The sequence below is a fragment of the Cryptotermes secundus genome, unplaced genomic scaffold (assembly GCF_002891405.2).
Source record: "Cryptotermes secundus unplaced genomic scaffold, Csec_1.0 scaffold426, whole genome shotgun sequence".
In the NCBI taxonomy this organism is placed as follows: domain Eukaryota; kingdom Metazoa; phylum Arthropoda; class Insecta; order Blattodea; family Kalotermitidae; genus Cryptotermes; species Cryptotermes secundus.
The window spans coordinates 92,915-102,371 of NW_019744113.1; positions in this window are offsets into that span (position 1 = coordinate 92,915).

The window sequence follows — 9,457 nt, forward strand, 5'->3', positions numbered from 1 at the left end:
GGCATTCCACAGCTCGCCCCGAGTGTTAATCTTTGGGCGTAAACAATGCTCTAGAGATGGCCCCACAAGCACAAAACTGCAGGCGTGAGATCGGGTGATCGCGGAGGCCACGCAACTGGTCCGTTTCGTCCTATCCATCGACCTGGAAAGTGGCTATCTAAATATCGCATGATATCGTAAGAAGAATTGGGTCAGGAACCCCGTCAAGCAGTACCGATATTCTCCGCCGCGTTGCCAATGGTGCGTCCTCTAGTAGTTGTCCAGTAATTGTTTACATACATACTGTAAATAGGAGGCCCCTGCTGGCCGAGGCATTAGTTCATAAGGACATAAGTGGAGATGGCCAATTATTCCCGCCCGAGCATTTGTTGCGAATTATTTCTGGAATCGTGTTTCTTGAAAGGAATATAATATTGTCATATATCACTAACAAAGCGGTTGCTATCATATATGAATGTGAAAGATTCTGCTTAGCTGTAAGGACGAGGGCACACTAAGGAAACTGGAAACCGCAACGCAACCGCTGATAACAATTCTCGGAAATTGCGGTTGCCAGTTTCCTTGGTGTTCTCTCTCCCTAAGATGATGCTTTTATTAAAGATACATAATTAAGACTCACTCGACCATGGCGTGAAGCTGACCACTTAGATCCATCTACTGCCGAGGGCAAGAATGATGGAACTATTTCTCCACTCCCCCATACAACGTCATGCCGTTATGCGTAAATAATTAAGCACAGGGACAAATTTACCTTTTTAATTGAGACTGACCTGTAGAGTCTAAAGGGAAACAGTTACTTGGGATGTCTTAGCATAGATGAGAAGATAGTATCAAATGGATCTTATGGAAATGGAATATATTCGAATACATTATTTATTGCTAGTGGGGTGCGACTAAGTCCCTTGTACCGCGGCCACTTCTGGCCTATTGTACCAGTCCCAGATGGAAGGTGAGGGTGATTGTGGAGCAATTGGTGGAATGAAGATTGGCGGGGGAAACCGAAGTACTCGGAGGAAACCTACCCCAGCGTCACTTTGTCCACCATAAATCCCACTTGACCAGACCAGGATCGAACCCGGGCCGCCGCGGTGGGAAGCCAGCGACTAACCGCTTGAGCTATGGCGCGGCCTTCGAATACATTTAGACTGGTTTTAGCTTAAGATGGGGTTGCATTCCTCATTTTCTTAATACTGCAATGATTCTACGGGTTAGATAGGAGGAGGACATTTTCTTTCTTATACACTTTTGAACGAAGATACTGAACCTCTTAGTTAGTTACCTATGGGTGATCCCGGGCTGAGTTATTTGGAAAGACAGGATGTAGGCTATTTAGGGACACCAAGAGAAAGAATCCACTAATTAGCAGGGCTAGACTTCTGTCAGGATTCTGTCATCTGTCAGGCCACTGCGCCTTCTTTCCTGCGCGAGCTAGAGAGAGGGCTTTGTCCTCACGTGGAGACACAAAGTCCTAAAATTAGTCCCATTACTATTAAGACTTGTGTGCAAAGAAAATAAAGCAAAGGTAAAATAATCCCTGTGTTAATTAAGCACAACTACATTAAGACGTGTTGGGGAGTACAAGTATAGCTCCACACATGCATGAAGTTGGCAACAGACGGTGATGAGTGGTCAGCTTCACGCCTCGACCACTTTACACCAAGGAAACAGCCTCTGGTATTCAGAGCTTGTCTGGAAGCAGTGACGTAGTGAATCGTTCTGTCGCTCCCAGGAATTTAACCTCGATCATCCAACCGGTAGCCAATTACTATACTTACTGAGCTATGAACGTTCCAGATTTAATTAATGTTTATTCATGCAATAAGCTGGGTGAAGGAATATTAGCAGCTGTTAACATTAGTAAGTTTATTTGTACTGGCGGGGGGCACGCGGTAGCGGAGTTGGTTGAGGCACTATGCTACAAGCTGGAAGGTCGCGGGTTCGAGTCCCGATGAGGTGGATTTTCTTTCAATTTACCTAATCTTTCCAGCTGCACTATGGCCTTGGGGTCAACTCAGTCTCAGCCAGGAATCTTCTTGTGGGGAAAATGGCGGCCGGCGCGTAAGGCTGACATACTTNACCGCGGGTTGAGTCCCGATGAGGTGGATTTTCTTTCAGTTTACCTAATCTTTCCAGCGGCACTATGGCCTTTGGGTCAACTCAGTCTCAGCAGGAATCTTCTTGTGGGGAAAATGGCGGCCGGCCATTGTGAGTCGATTGTCTAAAGAAAATGTGGGAGCCTTGACGTCTCACAACCCTATGGGCCTCCACGGTCTCTTACAGGGATAGCTTTATCTTATACTTACGTTTTACACGTACTTGTACTGGCATAGGTTGCTGTATGGTGCTCCTACTTCAAGGAAACCCTGATCGGTTCGGAAAGCCATTGATTATTGTGTTACTTAACGACGAACTTTCAGCTTCGCATAACAGAAATTAAGTGATTAATTTTGGATGTGGTATAACGAGGAACGTCAAAGTATGCAGAAGTCCCCTAGTGTTGATGTGACTAATTCTATGGAGGTGAGTCCTTGAGAAACCGGCAGTCGCTCAGCTACTGAAGAATTTCCCAACATTTTATGGAACCCGAAGGTCCATTACCTGTTCACAAGTGCCCGCAACTGGTCTCCATCCTGAGCCAGATGAATCCACTCAATGCCACTCCAACCTATTTGTCTAATATGCATCTTAATATTATCCTCCTGCCTAGATCTAATGCGATTCCACAAAAGGAGTACAGTGACTGTTTTCGAAAACTTTTCAATCGATTCCAGCTATGTATTGATCCAGAAGGAAACTATTTGAATAAAAAGAGTGAAATTTGGAAAATAATTTGCGTCTTATATTTTTAATGAACACAGTCCTAACAACCTGGACACACTGTGTAGATATTTTTATTTAGGGGCTGGAAAGGCTAGACATATCACCAAGTGAAAATGAATTCATACCTAATTTTGGCTGGGAATTCTTTTGGAAAACGGCCACTTGGAAGACTGAGAAGGACATTGTAGGGTAACATTAAAATGGACCTTGGAGAAGTGGGTTGTCTGAATGGGAGATGAACGAAACTGGCCAAGGATCATATCCGGTGACAAATTCTCGTATTAATGGTGTCGACAGTTCGGTTTCTGCTGGTATATATTGTTAGTTTATTTCAACTGCATAGTCTTTATAGCATCAAATCGGATGTGAGCATGGTCATTTGGACACGGGTAAGAATTTGTAAGAAAACGGTCATGGCTTGTTAGAATTCGTATTCTCACATTCGCTTGGAAATACTGAGAACAATGTCGATAAGTTTCAGTCGCATTAGTCTGTACTGTGTCAAAGCTGGTTGCAGCCGTGACGCACCTTGCTGAAGGGCTAAGTCTCGAGACATTTTTGAAGTTAAAAATTGGAAAGTCCCTAATTTGCTTAGAGAGTACATGGATACCTAAAATGTCCATAACAACACAACAGTCGGTTTTTGTTCTTGAAGAGGTTAATAAAAATTAAGCATCAAGATATGGTCGCTTCGTATAAAGCAATACTTTGTTTTATTGCTAGTGGGGTGGGACTAAGTCCCTTGTACTGCGGCCACTTCTGGCCCATTGTACCAGCCCCAGATGATATGTGAGGATGATTGTGGAGCAATTGGTGGAATGAAGATTGGCAGGGGAAACCGAGATACTCGGAGAAAATATGCCCCAGCGCAACATTGTCCACCACAAATCCCACCTGACCAGACCCGGGATAAAGCAATACTTACTTACTTACTTATGGAGCTGCTGAGCCCTTATTGAGGTTAAGCCAAATCTGCAGCTTACTCAACACTTTCTCAGCATCTTACGGAACCCGAAGTTTCATTACCGTGTTCATAAGAGCCCTCCACTGGCCCTCTCCTGCTTATACTCTCTAATCTGACCTCTCTAACGGTAATAGATGCCGATCAGAGTGGCCTCGCGGTCTAAGACATGAACTGTCTTCGCTCCCTCTAACGGTGGAATCGTGTGTTTGAATCCCACTCGAGGCATGGATATCTGTGTGTGTTTAATCTGTGTTTGTGTTGTCCTCTGTGTAGGTAGCGGCCTTGCGATTGGCTGATCCCCAGTCCAAGGAGTCCTACCGACTGTGTATATGAATAAGAAACCGAAAGAAGCGGCGAAGGCCCAACAAAAGACCGTAGAGCCATAGACACACAGATAACAGTAATAGATAAAACTACAAGTTATGAAGCTCTTCACTAAGTAACTTTCTCCAGTTCTATGTTTCTTCCTTTTTTTTAGGCCCATGCTTTGCAGTAGCAGTTGAAGAGCTTGTGGTATTTGGTCGTTTACAGGCTTCAGAATTGAATTTAATATCTGGAGTGACCTCGGTTTTATCCTGATATATCGAAGCATTTGGCTTAATAACAAGTGAACTGACGTACGAGCTTCAGCATTTTGTGCTCTTGTGCTTAGAACCTAGGTGCTAGCAAGTCCCATACCATTGCCTGTATGGAACACAGTTCCACCTAACACTCAGGTTAGCAATTTTGAACAATTACATAAATCTCAGACACTGATGGGATGAATATTTTGTGTAACGTGCACATTGAACAAACAATGTATCTTTTTCGTTATAGGCCCGCCATAGTGGCTATAAAATCGTAAAGTGGACTCCATTAATGTTCTGTAAGTATACAAAACGCGCTATTTTTAATCCACCGACCTTGTTATTGCAATATATGTTAATATTACGTATTTTGGAGGATGAACGATGGGGTACATCTTCTTTAGCCTTTGAGTAATCTGAGCGCTTCGAGCAAGGTTTACATTCGTGTGCTACAGAATGTGTGCGAAGTATGGTGCTTATATGCTATTTGATGAGTGCAAATTATGGTACCTATTTGATCCGTTACAGAGGAAAAGGAATGATACATGATTATGAAACGCCCTTCTATACATATAAATTGGGCCAAATATCCTGCTTAATAGGTGACCATTCGCACTTCGTGTTCTGGAAGAATTACATTCGAATGTCGGTGGCAAAAGCACCGTTCCTAATTCAAGTTTCGAACGGTTTTTATCTAATGACTATGGTTGGGCTACGTTAAAGCTGTTTTGAATGCTCGTGAAACGTGGTCTCTGACTTTGATGGAAGGACATGAGGAGGGGAGGAGAGGCATGAAATGGGTATTGTTGGCAGGGCAGTGTTTAACGACGCTATCAAAAACAAATAAACTCTGGGGCCTGTAGTCCGCAAGCGAACTATACCGACCTAGCGACCGCCGCTTGTCGGCGATGTTTAGTGCCAACTTTTTGCGGATAGAGGGTATCGCGTGGTCAGCTCAGCCAATCTCCACGACCGTTAATTTCGGTTTTCTAGACCGGAGCCGCTATTTCCTTGAAATAGCTCCTCAATTATCCTCACGAGGCTGAGTGGACCCCGTTCCAGACCCACTACTTCTCAGAAAATGTGGTAGGGCTGGGAATCGAACCAGGACATCTGGATCTGTAGCCAGGAACTCTGACCACTAGACCACAGAGGCGGTATTTAATGACGCCATCGCCACGCAGAATATGTAGCGTCGAATGGTAGGGTAACAGATGAATTGGAAAGGGTGTCTAAGGGAGCGACCGTTCACCAATCTACTGTTCGGCGTTTACCTGGGAGGACTGAGGAGGATCAGGAAACTATTTAGTCAAGATAGCAGGAGTTCAGACCAAGATTCGAATCGAGGACATCCTGAACACGAATCAAGAGCATTGCCTAACCACAACCCGTTTGGTATAAAAGGGATGAAGTACGTGATGTGGAACTTGGTGAAATTTTTTATTGAAACCTGAAAGATTACGAGATGTGGACATACACAGAGGATTGCTGAAACAATAAATGCTTACAGATTTTTTAAACCCTCTTGGGAAATGACCGATTGGGGGTAGGAGGTTTCGGATGGTTCGCCTTTGGTCTTTATTATGAAATGAGTGTGAAATTTATCTTCTTATCGCAAGGAAGGAACATAGATTGAGGGTGTCTGAGGACAGAGTGCCGAGGTGGACGATTGTACCAAGGACAAGATGGGTGAGGCACGGAGAAAACACAATTTGGTCAAGGAACATCGAATAAAAAATGGGAAGATAATATTAAAATTTGACTTAGATAAGTAGATTGTGGAGGTGTGAACAGTTTTCAATTGGCCCCTGATGGTTTCAAACATGAAATTCTGTTATGACCGTGATGAATTTTCGAGTAGCGTAGAAGGAGTTTTATACTGATTAAAGATCATATGATCCATACTTAGGACACACGTAGATTGTTAGCTCTCATAAATTGTTGTAACATACGTCGATGTAGAAGCGTCCAACAGTCAGGAACTCATGACACATGCTGTATAATCCCCGGGTTGTGGACCCACGTCTGTGGGTGTAGTTGTATGGTTCTTGTTCCTTTCTAACTGTCAGTTCAAGAAGTGATGTTACAGGTTATTTTGCTTTTTTTCCTTCTCGGCAAAAGTCCAAAGAACATTCAAATTTTACTTGTTGCTGTTTCCTTATGACAAATGCAGAGCATCTGGTGACTATCCACTTCAGTACAATCTGCTTGGATTCAAAACAAGGCTGCTTTCCACTTCTTGACGAAAACAATTAGGAATACGTGTTCATTGCTAGTAAACTGTTTACATTTCTGAAGAAATTTTATCACTCCGCTGATTTTGTCCTATGATCTAATTTAATTATTTTATAAGTTAGTCTCTTATTAGGCCGCGCCGTAGCTCAAGCGGTTAGTCGCTTCCCACCGCGGCGGCCCGGATTCGATCCCGGATCTGGTCAAGTGGGATTTGTAATGGACACAGTGGCGCTGGGGCAGGTTTTCTCAGAGTACTTCCGTTTCCCATGCCAATCTTCATTCCACCAATTGCTCCACAATTACCCTCAACTATCATCTGGGGCTGGTACAATAGGCCAGAAGTAACCGCAGTACAAGGGACTTAGTCCCACCCCACTAGCAATAAAAAAATAAAAAAGAATCACCTCCATGCAGTGAAGAGGTGAAGAATGGTTGAGACATATCCCCACTCCCCCCCACGTCTTCATGGCGTAATTCTTAATTAATTGAGCACAGAGGCAACTTCATTTTTTTACTTGGTTTTTAAGGAAGTTTATTTAGTAGATCAGTCAGTTAACTTGGTAAATTTGACCGTCAGTTGGTCAGTTTGTTTGTTAGAGTAAAATTAGTCAAATAGCCACCTAGTAACCGGTATGGAACAATAACAGGATAGTGACAGAAAATTATTATTGTATTGTTCTGACGTTTTGACTTCCTGTGTGTTTCCACCACGTATAATATGGCATATGTATAACGCTGTAATATTACATATTGCTTTAGTATGTTGCAGTCTTTGGTAGCTTAAATTCCAAGATACATGAAATGATATTTATGACACACTTTGATTCATCAAATACCAAAAAAAAAAAATCATGGCCTGAGTCCGCAAACGAACTGTACCGGCCGAGCGATCGCCGCTTGTCAGCGAAGTTAGTGCCAACTCTAGCGGATAGATGGTGTCGCGTGGTCAGCTCAACGGATTTCCGCGGCCGTTAATCTCGGTTTTCTAGACCGGAGCCGCTATTTCCTTGAAATAGCTCTTCAGTTATCCTCACGATGCCGAGTGGACCCCGCTCCAGACCCACTACTTCTCAGAAAATCTTGTAGCTCCGGTAATTGAACCCGGGACCTCTAAATCTGCTGCCATGTACTCAAATAGAAGGATAAATTCACCATCATCATTATTATATAGTGTCAGTCAGTAGGACTGTAGCTCTCCTCTGCTCTCATTGTCTTCAAATTCTTTTACTGCCATTTTGTTGAAATATTCGCATGTCTGTACTTCGTTGTTCCACATCAGAAATTTGCACCACTAGTCCATGGAATTGAAAGTGGACATGATGGAGGGAACATTAAATAAAAGACAACCAACAAAACATTCTTTTTAAGTATATTTATACGTTATAATAAATTTACATAGCACATAAGAGCTGTTACACCAAAATATATTATCGCAGCTTGCGAATATCCCAGAATACATCAATATTATCCTTCATATTATAAAATACTGATAAAACTATCTAATGTAGCTTTATGACCAAAAGGCACACTTTTGAAAACAGGCTATGAAGGACGGATTCGAAACAGTTCAGTTTGAACGTGCCAAGTATTTTCCATTATTATTAATATTATTGTTTCTATAATAAAAATATTTCAGAGCAGTAAGGTACATAACCTCATAACAACAACTGGATTGCCAAATTTGTAGTACTCGCTGCCATGTCCCTCTCATATATGAGCATGCTTCATGAAAATAAATTAATCTTAGGACATAATCAGAAATAATAACATAATTATGTTATTGTAGTTCCTAGAAAGCACCTATTAGGAAAAATTTTGGAAATCTAATTAAGTATAAAATGTAAGGCCGCGCCATAGCTCAAGCGTATAGTCGCTGGCTTCCCACCGCTGCGGCTCGGGTTCGATCCCGGGTGTGGTCAAGTGGGATTTGTGGTAGACTAAGTGACGCTGGGTCAAGTTTTCTCCGAGTATTTCGGTTTCCCCTGGCAATCTTCATTCCACCAGTTGCTCCACAATCACCTTTATCTATCATCTGGGGCTGGTACAATAGGCCAGAAATGGCCGCAGTACAGGGGACTTAGTCCCACCCAACTAGCAGTAAAAAAATGTATAAAACATATCTTTGTGTGATTTTACTCAACATATACAGGGTTGCCACACACTGTTAACTTGTTCGGGTGAAGGAAATCTCCTTCATTCAGAGCAATATATGTGAGAATTTGTGTGTTTTACTAGTACATATGGGATAGGCCATATATGCAACTATATTCTATATAACGGCGTTATTACATACTACACTGTCAGCCTGTTTTACGGTTTTCTTAACTTAACTACTACTGTTTTGTGCAACGGTTCTTTAATCACGTTTCTGGGTATCGGACCGAGCTAGTCAACGCGATGACTTCATCAAAAATACAGACCGTGCTTTCTGTGGGGTCTGTGCAGAGTACTTATAAGATAAGTGAATTCAGAAGCAAGTTAGTTAGTTGACAGGGTGTCGAATACCTCCACCGTGACCGTGCGAGTATTAGGAGGCGACGAAGAGAGAAGTCTCAAATCTGAGGGAGTAAAATATGGTCCCGAGTCTCAAGGGACTTAAACCCAAGAAAGGCTACGCTGGCAAGACCCAGTAGTATGTAAAAAAGACAGAGCCGTCTTCTCGTCAGAGAGGGCGCCCCACAAAAAACAAAACCATAACGTTCAACAGTAATAAATATCTGGAGCTCGACACCAAGACTTACTGACTGACCGTCAGTCGCAATATGACTTGGACTTGGAAGCAAGTTAGTTCAGGGCAGTTCTGAGTCAGTTGCCGGTAGGACACAGCCACCGGAAGTGCGAAGTGAGGAAGAATTAGAAGTCGGCCAGTGAG